Here is a 13741-nt window from a genome sequence, read left to right as displayed (position 1 = left end):
TTACCTGGCTTGGTGTAAATTGTACTGCTCCCTGGACCCATGAGGCTAGGGTTGTTTCGCTTCTTCGCCTCCTTGCACACAAACCTAGAAAAATACTTGAAGGGAGGAAATCGACCATTGTTTTCTTCCTTGTACTCTGAGGCAACAGACACCCACCTGTCCTGCAGCCCAAATGGAAGTTTGTCCGCGATTTGTCTAATCCCGTATGGAGTATATAGGTATAATAGACCAATTAAATAGCTGTCTTCTTTGGCGCCTTGAATCTCCATGAGTAAATCTCCGAGATCCCTTAACTTAATGTGGTCCTTGGCTGACACCTTAGGAAAATTTTCCAGACGTCGGTATAGCGCCGCTTCAATAATTTCGGGGGCCGCATAGCCCTCCCGAAGTCTCTCCCATGCTTTGCTTAAGGCTAGCTCGGGGTTGTTGATGTACACAGAACGTATGCGTTTCACCTGTTCGCATGATTCTTTTCCCAGCCATTTGACCATAAGTTCCAACTCTTGGGTTGCTCTGAGATGGACTTCAACGATAGCGTTGGTGAATGTGGAGTACCATGCACGGTAATTTTCAGGTTTATCGTCAAACTGAATTCGTCGTGCTAAATACTGTGCCATGGGTTCAACTGCAAGTGGCATGCTGGCTGTGGGAATATGTCAGTGGGTATATGACTGAGTGCGTACATCTGTTATGGAATTCGCTGTTCTGAACTTGGCCTGTGCCTTTCTTCTCGCCAAATCTGGTAAGTTTGGTGTCAAGAAGTATTTGTCATCGGCCCTTTCATTCTTGAATTCATCGCGGAGTTGCAAGGGTAAATTGTCTTCCTCGGATGGATGTGATGCAATCGGGCCTCTCTGAGACTCCTCATGAAGTGGGGCATTATCGTATAAGTATGGAGAGGAAGAACAAATCTTCCAGTCTATTTGTGATGAGACATAGTCGCTTGTACGTTCCAATCTGATCTTTTCTGAAGTAGATTTTACGTAAACCAGATCGTGCATTTCTTCAGCATCTTCTATGAACTCTGCTTCCACCCTGGCAGCTTCTGCTTCTCGGTGTAGCGTCAGCACTTCTAACTCTGATGCTATCCTTGCCCTTTCCAACTGGTTTTCGGCTTCTCTGGCAGCCGCTTCCATTGTCAGTTTTGCTTCTTGTTTGGCGTAGAACGCTCGCACCTTGGCGGCTTCTGCCTTAGCTCTTGCATGGGCAGCCCTAATTGATGATGCCCTGTTGCCCCTGTCGCTGGATGGCAACGACTTAATGCTGGATCGAGTTGTTTTTGCTGCACTTGAAACACCTGATAATGCCGCCTTTTCACTGTAGTGTTCTCGCTCAGGTGTAAGAGAATGCTGAACTAAACACCGAGGTAAACCGTAGTCAATGAAAGCTGGATCACAGTAAGATTAACCATTTACTGTTCACTCTTCCACATTAACGTATGGTGAAAACTGTTGATAAAACAATACAAGATTTGTACAGCATTTGTTTCCTTCTTGATATCACATTTACATCGTAAATACTTGCAAAAGTAAACTACAACAACTAGATTCCATTAAAATACAGCATACAGTCAGAATCTACCTACGCCATTGACTGCTTTAAATACACTTCAACACAAACTATCCGCAACTCTTTAACTAACGAAAACATAAACCTTATCAACCGTCATTACTTTTAACAGAATCAGCGTTAACATTTTAATTCAACATATCGATTATCTCATGAACTTACTGCGTTGCTTCACTATGTTTCTAGTGTGTAGAAAGACAACTTTTCTTGCACTGATCTTGCACATGTGAGCCCCCTCCTTCCCGTTTCTCCAAACCGGTATTTTCCCACAAGACGTGGCGAAACCGGATGTGACGTCATTGCATGCCGCGATATATCACAGACAACGGATTTACTTTAAACAATCCTAACTTTAACTAAAAAATGCTAACAAACGAATTACTAAAGCGAAAATATTATAAACTAAACAAATGCCATTAAGGCAAAACAATAATACAGTTTTCAAAGTAATTTTGTGATGTCATTCCTGTCACTCTAGCCACTCCTCTGGGATATAATATGATGGGTTTAGACAGGGTGTACCACACTGTTCTTCATTTCTGCTCATCAACCTGCTTAGGAGGAACTTGCACCTTCTCAAAAGCAGCTCTGAACACCAGGCCAAATGGACAAACTTTTCCAGAAGTTCTTTCCTGGCATGCTCCTGGGAGCCTTCTCACAATAGAAATATATGTTCCAAGAATGAACCTTTTGAAGCGGATCCAGGCAGACCAACACTGGTCTGCTCCCCCGACAGTTACTCCAACATCTGCTTCCAAAAACTACAGTTTCAACAACAAGTAGCCATCAGTACTATGCACCCAACTCTTAAAGGCACTGAGTGGTGTCAATGATAAATGGTTCAAACTATCTATAAAGCGAAGTAACTTGAGAACCTGTGTCCAGTATGGCTCTAGCATAATCCCTATGGGTACATCTGAGCCTGGCCCCATGAAAGCTTTGGGAATACTGTTTTATACTTTGTATTTTCCTCTATTGACTGATAGGAACATATCCTCTCCAAAATGCCAGCCCATTCATTTACTGGGTCCTTCCATAGTTTTACCTCTTTCTTCGCTGTTTAGTTAACCGCTGACTTATTTTTGAAAGATTTTCCTGTCCTTCACACTCACGCTTGAAATGTCTATCTTCTCCACAGTTGTAACAGAAAATGCTGGTCAAGGGACCCTGCTCGGTAGCAGCCATCCACCAGTGGGTGCGGCTTCCTATCAGCCTTGTCGTGCTTCGTGGCAGCACCAACCCATATTATCTGAAATGCCTCGGCCCTCAGATCATCATGACATCTTGCAAACCCTGCGCTTGTGTGGCATCAGGGGCCACCTTAGCAGCAGAGGTTACTACTGAGGGTTTTGCTTTGCTGACAGTAGCCTCCTGCTCCTTCATGGCATTCTTCGGCTCTCTAACTCTGAGTAACTCAGTAAAAGATGGAGGAGGAAGCATCCTGGGGCTCATCCGAATACCTGGAGCAATCACATCATGTGACAGCATGCCCTCAAGTAATCTCTCTCAGACAGTCGAATGCTCCCTTTGTGGCACAAATAATGCAGTAGTTTCTCCAACCCGAAAATGTAGGCAGACAGCTCATCTCCTTCCTCCTGGAATGTGTACCTAAACTTCATCCTGAAATAGGCTGCACTTGCAGCAGAAAACAAAAGGGCCCATTTTAGTGAACTCAGTCTGAGTGCACACATAAGCTGGAGCTCACTTTGAAGTTGGCTTTAACTCGCATGCTGGACCCACGGTCAGCACGAAAAAGCAGACCACACCTTCCGAATGTGCTGTGCAAAGCACCTTGTGCAACAGGGCTGGCTGCAATCCTCAGTCATCTTCATCTTCCCTCTTGTCTTCTCCCAGCTCTTTCTCTCATAAAAATACCTGGACCCACACTAGTGCCACAGAAACCTCTCTGCCCAGCATTCTCCAGAATCTTCTCCCAATTCCACCATCCTGATTCGCTGACGCAACATTCCTAAGTCGGATAACATAGCCTCTTATCCTTAGTTCAAACACAAACATACTAAAAGCAGAACCGACTGCTCTTGCAGAACTGCTAAAATGAAATACCTACAGCAGAGCAGTAAAAATCTTAACCAGGGCATTACATGCAAATTAAATGTGAAGTTAAGGTCATGTACAAGATGTGGCTGGGTTGCTGCTCAGCAGCGTATTGAAGCTTAGCAAAGGGCACACTGGGTTGTGGAAATTGAACTGGAAGTCAATAACTGAGGATGAGGATGGATGAGCCATTGGAGAGGGAAGAACATCTGGTCCTCCATGCCTTCCTCTGCCTGTCATACAGCAGAGGGCGCTAGTGTCTTGCTTGTATACCTTCCCTTTCTCCAACTTACCATGTAAGGTGTCCCGTGAGAAGGGCAGCACAGTATACCCTCTAAAAGACCACTAAACTCTCAGAATATTGGTGAAATCTGTACAAATAAAACAAAAGTCTTTCAGAGGGTATCTGTGCAATAATGACTGTGAAATGCTGACTTGCCTTTAGTGAATATTTCTTTAAGTAATGTTTAAGTGGAAGTTGACATAAATACCACCTTTACTCCCAACTGCACTCTGTTTGGAGAGGACATTTGTTGAAGTACTATCAACCACTTTGCTTCATTACTGTAGGTCCTTTCAGTGAACAGTCAGACATTTCTAGATGGCCATTCCTGATGCTCAATATCACAGATTTACCAATAAGGCGACTTGTATTCTGTGTGGGCTAAACAAGCAAATCATTTGAAGGTCCATCTTGGCATCACTTTTTTCCATCAAGTTGGTGGGAAAACGTCTCTTGCAATTTATCAAAGTTTAATTTTTCATCTATTCTTTTTAATGATGGAAAATGAGAGGTAGCCACAGCTTTGCAATATTATCTGTGTTGCAAATTTGTTTAATTTAGTTTCCAAAACTTTAGCCCTGAAATTACTATTCCCAGCATTTTCCAACCTGCAGGTCCAAGTAGTGACAGATTAATCACACTGGCATTGTCTTGTCCCTTGCATCCATCATTATAAGACACTACTTTCTTTAGCTGTGATTATTACTTCTGCCAACGATACCGAGGACACTTCAAAAATAATTTGTGTTGCGATATGTGTAGAATGATAAAGTACCTCTGAAATGTAATTTTATTGTACTTTGAGTTAATTTTGTTTCCTTTTGTAGATGGAATGCATGGGAACATTACAGAAATATTACTGTGTAACAGTAACACTGCAACTGAATAAAACAAATTTGGTAACATTCTATAACTAATAGGTCTGGCGACTCCATACAGCATGACATTTGGTCTCTGTTCCAGATTCCTGGCCCCAAATGAAAAGGAGAGAAGAGACAGCAGCGCAGGACAGTTTTTGATACGCCCACTGGGGCGAATCATAAGAGTTGTACACACAGGGCTATTTTCATTGGTCGGTTTTGCTTCATTACTGGGCCTAACATTGATCTGTGATTGTCCTGCTGTCATCATCGACAGTGCAGTTGGAGTGACCCATGCTCTGTAATGCAAGAAACTCCTCACTTTGAAAGGTTTTGGGGGCAAACACTGCAATATTAGTAGGAATTTCCAAGAGTGCAGAGGGCAGCATTGGTGAGGTTTGCAAGCATACACATGGTGGAGGATTGAGAAGGCGGGGGACAAGTGTGTGGAGAGAGCCATTTGAATATTGAAAGTTTCAATTGTCCAACCATTGAAGGGAAAGACTTGTTGATGAACAACAATGCTGGGCAGTGACATCAAGATGTCTTAGCCATGATTTGGGTGATTATCTTTTTTTCCTAAGGGAAAGGCACTTGAATTATTTCATTTGAATTAAGGAAAAGATGGATATGAAACAGAACGGGTATTGTGCCATCTTCATTCACCTCAGTATGCCCATTGATCATGGCACCAATGTTAGTGCTGAGTGTCTACTCCACTTGGTTAAAATGATATTGGCTGTCTTCCACTGGATTGCTGTAGTCCCCCAGTTATACATCATTATGATTCCAGGGAGAAAGGAAGTGCCATTCAATATATGCTTGTCATGATTAAAGAGTTTGCAGTATATGCAAACTGTGAAGTGCATGATATTATGTGTTTGAGATGATTTGAGTCAATGATCATTGGGTTTAAGCCCTGCTTAAGTAAAGTTATTTGTAGCAATGAGTATCTGGTGTATTGAGAATGTGGAAAGTGAGTGGGAAAACTTGCATCTGAAATGCATTTATCCTCCTTGACTATTGATATTTGATAATTGGACATATTTATTTTTTTAGAATTATGAATTGTGGCTTTACATGATCTTGGCTGTCGCTTTGCAAGGACTAGTTGCATGATGTTCCTAAAGGGACAGTAAGGAAGGTAAAGGAGGTGGATTGGTTAGCAGAGGCATTGCTAATCAGGGATAATATCACAGCTGCAGAAAGGGACAATGTTGTGAAGTGGTCATCTACTGAGTCAAAATGGAAGAAGGATGCTGTCCCATTGAGACAGAGAAAGAATAGTAGCGTGACAAGAGATGGAACATTTGGTCAACAGAAAGAAAGAAGCATACTTAAAGTGTAGTAAACAAAAATTAGATAGTGCTCTTCACAGTGCTTCTTCCTTTTAGGAGGCAAAGAATTCTTCCAAACAATTCAGGCTTGCTTTACTTGGTGCTGGGTATCCATGATTAACTGATTCTGAGTGTACAGCTGATGGACAGAGTGGCCTGCACTGGTTATATCTAGGAATCATCCCTGTTGGGAGGCACTATAACAGTGACTGCTTCACATTCCACAAATACTGCCTGATGCAGAATTTTCTGTTTTTGTTATCCCCAATAATCTCATTATAGGTATCTGGGCAAATACAAAATACAAATATGAAACATGCCTGGAAAATATGTGGGAAAGGAAGCTGCCAAAATGATACTGTCAGGGATAAGAAGACAATTACTTAAATTTAATAGAGATATTGAAAGATTGAAGAAACCATGATAAAGTTCAAATCAAAAATCACGGAGAGCAGAACCCTGACCCTGTTTTGATGCAAGAGGTGAGGGCAGTTTTATATCCTGGGATACTTTGAGCCATCATAAATTCTGACTATATATTCTTAACAGTAGCCTCTGTGTGTTACTAATTGCCCTTCCAATTTACCTGGAAGGTTTATTCCTGAATGAATATAATGAGAGCCAGTACTTGTCAGTTATTCACTGTCTCCTTTCTCTTTGACTTCAGCTAGTCTCACATTTCATTTATTTTTTCTACTAATTACTTGATTTTTATCCCTGTTACCAGCAATAGAAGTGCATGCCTCAGTTTTACTGACTATCCTGCTTGTACTCTCTCGACATCATTTTAGAAGAAAATGGAATAGAGATAGAAGATGAAACTGGCTAAATTGGTAATTAAAAAAAAACATAGAAACATAGAAAATAGGTGCAGGAGTAGGCTATTCGGCCCTTCGAGCCTGCACTGCCATTCAGTATGATCATGGCTAATCATCCAACTCAGAACCCTGTACCTACTTTCTCTCTGTACACCCTGATTCCATTTAGCCACAAGGGCCATATTTAACTCCCTCTTAAATATAGCCAATGAACTGGCCTCAACTGTTTCCTGTAGCAGAGAATTCCACAGATTCACCACTCTCTGTGTGAAGAAGTTTTTCCTCATCTCGGTCCTAAAAGGCTTCCCCTTTATCCTTAAACTGTGACTCCTCGTTCTGGACTTGCCCAACATCGGAAACAATCTTCCTGCATCTAGCCTGTCCAATCCCTTTAGAATTTTATACGTTTCAATAAGATCCCCCCCAATCTTCTATAAGTCCTGCCATCCCAGGAATCAATCTGGTGAACCTTCTTTGTACTCCCCCTATGGCAAGAATGTCTTTCCTCAGATTAGGGGACCAAAACTGCACACAATACTCTAGGTGTGGTCTCACAAGGCCTTGTACAACTGCATTAGAACCTCCCTGCTCCTGTACTCAAATCCTTTTGCTATGAATGCCAACATACCATTCGCCTTTTTCACCGCCTGCTGTACCTGCATGCCCACCTTCAATGACTGGTGTACAATGACACCCAGGTCTCGTTGCACCTCCCCTTTTCCTAATCGGCCACCATTCAGATAATAATCTGTTTTCCTGTTCTTGCCACCAAAGTGGATAACCTCGCATTTATCCACATTAAATTGCATCTGCCATGAATTTGCCCACTCACCTAACCTATCCAAGTCACCCTGCATCCTCTTAGCATCCTCCTCACAGATAACACACAGGTCGCCCAGCTTCGTGTCATCCACAAACTTGGAGATGCTGCATTTAATTCCCTCATCTAAATCATTAATATATATTGTAAACAACTGGGGTCCCAGCACTGAGCCTTGTGGTACCCCACTAGTCACTGCCTGCCATTCTGAAAAGGTCCCGTTTACTCCCACTCTTTGATTCCTGTCTGCCAACCAATTCTGTATCCACATCAATACCATACCCGCAATACCGTGTGCTTTAAGTTTGCACACTAATCTCCTGTGTGGGACCTTGTCAAAAGCCTTTTGAAAATCCAAATATATCACATCCACTGGTTCTCCCCTATCCACTCTACTAGTTGCATCCTCAAAAAATTCTATAGGATTCGTCAGTCCCACCTCCCCCAGAACTGGTTCCAATGCCCCAGAAATCTGAATCCCTCCCCCTTGCACCACTTTTCAAGCCACATATTCATCTGAAATATCCTCCTATTTCTACTCTGACTAGCACATGACACTGGTAGTAATCCAGAGATTATTACTTTTGTGGTCATATTTTTTAGTTTATCTCCTAGCTCCCTAAATTCACCTTGTAGGACCTCATTCCATTTTTTTACCTATATCATTGGTACCTATGTGCACCACGACCACTGGCTGTTCACCCTCCCACACCAGAATGTCCTACAGCCGCTCAGAGACAACCTTGACCCTTGCACCAGGGAGGCAACATACCCACCTGGAGTCTCGTTTGCAGCCGCAGAAACACCTATCTATTCCCCTTACAATCGAATCCCCTATCACTTTAGCTCTCCCACTCCTTTTCCTTCCCTCCTGTGCCGCCTTCCCCTGATGAGACATCTCCCCTAACAGTATCCAAAACAGTATATCTGTTTAGGAGGGAGATGACCTCAGGGGACTCCTGCACTACCTGCCTACTGCTATGCTGTCCAGTGGCCACCCATTCACTTTCTGTCTGTGTAGCCTTTACCTGCTCACTGAACGTGCTATTCATGATTTTATCAGCATCGCGGATGCTCCAGTATGAATCCAATCGCAGCTCCAGACGCTCAATGCGATCTGCCAGAAGCTGCAGCTGGACACACTTCCTGCACACATAGTTGTCAGGGACACTGGAAGTATCCCTGATTTCCCACATGCTGCAGGATGAACAAACCACGGGGCTGATCTCAGCTGTCATGACCTACCTAATACGTTGCCTCAACTTTCGAAACGTTCTCCTTTTAAAGGAACTTACCTGGCCTTACGTCACTTGGAGTGAAGCTTGTCCTCAGCCTCTGCTTGCCGAAGCCTCTGGAGACAAAGCCTTCCTACTCTGTCTCCCTCTACTCCAGCGCCCGCTCTGTCAAACTGTTCTCTTTAAATCCTCCCGCTGCCTCACGGTCCGACTTACACGCGCTTGCGCAGTCGTGCTCCGTTAAACTGCCGAAGAAAAAGAACAATTCTGGATTGGCTAGCATTTGTGGAAAGAGAAACATTTGTCATCTCAGGTGAAAGAATTGTCAGAAATAGAAGAAAGTGAAAACAAGTTAGTTTGAAGTTGCTGAGAAGGTAGGGAACCAGTGGATAGGACAAAAGGTAAATATCACTGCTGAGGATGAAGGCTGGGCTGTAAAGTGATTGTGCTAACCTCTATGCTACTGTGCCGCCCTTAGAACTAATAAGGCTTTTCTTGGGCTGTGTATGGTATTAGAAGGTGATACTTTCTGAGTGTTGCATCTATTACAGAAAATCTGGGTATATCAGATACCCATTCACTGTGTAATAACTGGTGAGGAAATTGAAAGACAGTAGAAGAAGGGTATAGTCATATAACTAATTTCTGCAAAATATTTTTCATATATTATTTAACATTTCTAATCTGTGTGATGCAGTCAGCATAAAGTCTGTTACGAGGTTTCATTATCTTTTGAGGACTGAGTGCCTGTGAAGGAGATAAATAGATTAGATAAATCTGAAATGGATACGACCATTCTGCTACGTGTAGCAAGTAACCCATATTGTTTTTTCTGGCTTCATCTATTAATAGAGCATCTCCAGTTACGGTCTGAATACCATCTACTTTGCCAAAGTATTTTACAAGGGTGATATTGATCTCTTACTACGTTCATACAAGAATTACACCATTGTTAAGCAACCACTGCACTCTATTGCACAAGCCATAATTTGTAAGGGCAGAGATCTTCTCTTAATATGGGTGGGGGATGTAATCTGTGATTTATCAGGAGGACTGGTGTTTGGTGAGATGTAGATTTTGTTTTATGTAGAAGTTTCATGCTGGAATCCTTGTGTTTAAATAGTGAAAAAAAAAGATCTGAAGATCTCTGCAGGCCCTGTGGCACTCCAAATCTATGTTGACCACCCACTTAATCTGTTCCTACATTAGTCACAGCCTTTAGACTCTGTCTACATTGTCATAAACTCTTCCCACTCACCTATACATTAGCGCCAATTCACAGACGCCAACTAAGCAACAACCATGTATCAATTTGCAGTGTCACAGAAGCAAGCCCACAGGAGTCATGTAAACTCCACAGAGACAGAATCAGAGATCAGGATGGAATTGTGGTCTTTTCTGCTGTTCTGTGTTCAAGACAAAACAAGAACAGGCCCTCCAGCACACAATGTTGTGCTGAACCAGTTAAAAAGTAAATAAAAAAAACACCCAAACACTAGTCTCTCCTCCCTATATAATGTCCAGATTCCTCTTATCTTTCTCACATCCATGTGTTTATCTAAGCATCTCTTAAAAGTCTCTATTGTATTTGCCTCTACCATCGTACCAGGTAGCACATTTCAGGTATGCAGCACTCTTTGTGTACGTACACACACACACACACACACACACACACACACACACACACACACTCACACACACACACACACACACACACACACACACACACACACACTCACACACACACACACACACACACACACACACACACACTCACACACTCACACACTCACACACACACACACACACACACACACACACACACACACACACACACACTCACACACACACACTCACACACACACACACACACACACACACACACACACACACTCACACACACACACACACACACACACACACACTCACACACTCACACAAACACACACACACACACACACACACACACACTCACACATTCACACACACGCACACACACACACACACACACACTCACACACTCACACACACACACACACTCACACACTCACACACTCACACACACACACACACACACACTCACACACACACACTCACACACACACACACACACACACACACACACACACACACACACTCACACACACACTCACACACACACACACACACACACACACACACACACACTCACACACACACACTCACACACACACACACACACACACACACACACACACACACACACACACACACCCCTCTTACCCCTCACATCCCCTTTGATCCTACCCCCTCTCATCTTCAATTCATGCTCTCTGGTATTGGACATTTCTACTTTGGGAAATAGATGCTGTCTGCCTGTGCTTCGCATAATCTTACAAACTTCTATCAGATCTCCCTTCAACCTCTGCTGCTCTGAAGAAAACAATCCAAATTTATCTATTCTTTCATGAGAACACATGTCCTCTAAACCGGGCAGCATCTCGGTAAGCCTCTTCTGCACCCTCTCCAAAGCCTCAACATCCTCCCTATAGTGGGGCAACCAGAACTGTACACAGTACTCCAGATGTGGCCGAACCAGAGTTTTATAAAGTTGCAACATAACCTCCTGACTTTTGAACTCTTTGTACCATGGTGCAACTGGTTTACAGCAGAAGCTATGTTGTTGCCTGTTCACACAATCCTGGAACATCTATTCATCAGGGTGCTCTTTATTGAGTACAGCTCAGCATTTAACACTATCATCGCTCAACACTGATCAGTAATCTCCAAGACCTGGGGCCCAGTGCCCCCTTGTGCAATTGGATCCTGGGTTTCCTCACTTGTAGATGCCAGTCAGTTCAGATTGGCAAAGACATCTCCTTCACAATCTCCATCAGCACAGGAGCACTGCAAGGATGTGTACTTAGCCCCCGCTCTACTCACTTTACATCTCTGCCTGTGTGGCTAAGTACAGTTGCAACACCATGTACTAGTTTGCTCATGACACTATTGTTGTAGGCTGAATCAAAGCAGGATATGAATCAGCATTCTGGAGGAATATTGAAAGCTTGGCTGAGTGGTGTAATAACAGCAACCCCTCACTTAATGTCTGTAAGACCAAGGATCTGATTGTAGACTTCAGGAGAGGAAAACCAGAGGGTCTTGAGCCAGTGATCATTGAAGGATCAGAGGTGGAGAAGGTCAGTAACTTTAAATTCCTGGTGTCACTATCTCAGAGGACCTGTCATGGACCCATCATAAAAATATAATTGCGAAGAAAGCAAAACAGCATCTTTATTTCCTCAGGAGTCTGGAGGTTCAGCATGTCACTGAAAACCTTGGCAAACTTCTATCGATGTGTGGTGGAAAGTGTGCTGACAGCCTGCATTACGGCCTGCTATGCAGGCACTAATCCCTTCGAATGGCAAATCCTACAAAAGGTAGTGGATTCAGCCCAGCACATCATGGGTAAAACCTTCCCAACAGTTGAGCACATCTATACGAAAGATTGCCATAGAAAAGCAGCATCACTGAAGATCCTCACCACCCAGGCCATGCTCTCTTCTCCTTGCTGACATCTGGTAGAAGGTACCAGAGCCTCAGGACTCACACCAGCAGATTCAAGAACAGTTACTATTCCTCAACAATCTGGCTCTTGAACTAAAGCGGGATAGTTACACTCATCAAATAACTCGTATGTTATTTCGTGCTTGTTATTTATTGCTATTTATTTATATCTGCATTTGCACAGTTTGTTTAGAGTTAACAGTTCCTGACGTTTATAATTTACAGTTACTATTCTATAGATTTGCTATGTTTACCCGTAGAAAAAGAACCTCAGGGTTGTACGTGGTGACATGTATGATAATAAGTTTTACTGTGAACTATGAGCAGTATACTGGCTGTGTCATTGTGGCATCTGTAGTTGTGGTTGAGGAGGAGAAGAATTCTGATCCCTATTGTCCATCAAATTTGCTGAAGCTCCTGTGGGATGAACTCTGCCCACCTCACAAAACCCATTTAAGATGTGGCATCACGAATCAATGTCCCACCCCCTCCTCCATTCCTTTATAACCTAAACTTGACATGAGAGAGGACAGATACTGGAATACTCATAAAAGAAAGATGTCTTATCATCCAGCTCAGATGAGAGGTCGTCACCCAAAGTGTTGGTTGTCCATTTCCCTCTACAGACACTGCCTGATCACTTGAGTTCCTCCTCAGTTTTGATTGTTGTTGCTACAAGGTTTTCTCTAACAACAGTAGACACCATTAGGATGCTCTGGAGAGAGACAGCTGACGGTTCATTGTCAGTCAGGCTAATGTCTGAGTAAAAAATCTAGCAAAATAAAGGAAGGTGTTGTGAAGCTGTAATTCAAAAGTATGCGAGGAAACATGGTCTTGCCTTTCTGGCTGAAACACTGCTTGCCTGGCATGCCCTGTACTGTCAAAGGCAGTATTGAATGTTGGTATCCAATATTTGAGCATTTAAGCATGAAACTGCTGTTACTGCTGGTTCTTTGCAGGAAAGCCAGCTTCTGAACTATATCCGGATTGATTGCAATCCAGAATTGGAGGAAGCTTAACAGCCAGGTTTTCAGTGTCTGTTTCTCACATAAGAAACACTGAGGTGCAACAGGATCGAAAAGAGTATCTCAGGATGCATTTATTGTATAGCTGGACAACGGAAGAATCAATTAATTTCCACTACATTCTGTACATGTTTTATGTGGCTTTCAGAAATGCTTTTTTTCTGAAAACTTAATGGGTTATAATTGTGTCAGT

General features: G+C 43.0%; 1 protein-coding gene across 1 annotated transcript in view; it reads left to right on the top strand.

Annotated features, from left to right (window-relative positions):
• Window positions 1-12113: 12113 nt before the first annotated feature.
• Window positions 12114-13741, top strand: part of ndst3 (N-deacetylase/N-sulfotransferase (heparan glucosaminyl) 3) — a 595362-nt gene continuing 593734 nt past the window's right edge. The window contains exon 1 of the mRNA XM_059988774.1: window positions 12114-12156. The gene's annotated coding sequence lies outside the window, so the exon portion shown is untranslated. The remainder of the gene's footprint in view (window positions 12157-13741) is intronic.

The sequence above is a fragment of the Hypanus sabinus genome, chromosome 14, assembly GCF_030144855.1.
Source record: "Hypanus sabinus isolate sHypSab1 chromosome 14, sHypSab1.hap1, whole genome shotgun sequence".
In the NCBI taxonomy this organism is placed as follows: domain Eukaryota; kingdom Metazoa; phylum Chordata; class Chondrichthyes; order Myliobatiformes; family Dasyatidae; genus Hypanus; species Hypanus sabinus.
The sequence above is the reverse complement of the archived record's forward strand: the minus strand, read 5'-3'. Positions and strand labels throughout refer to the sequence as shown.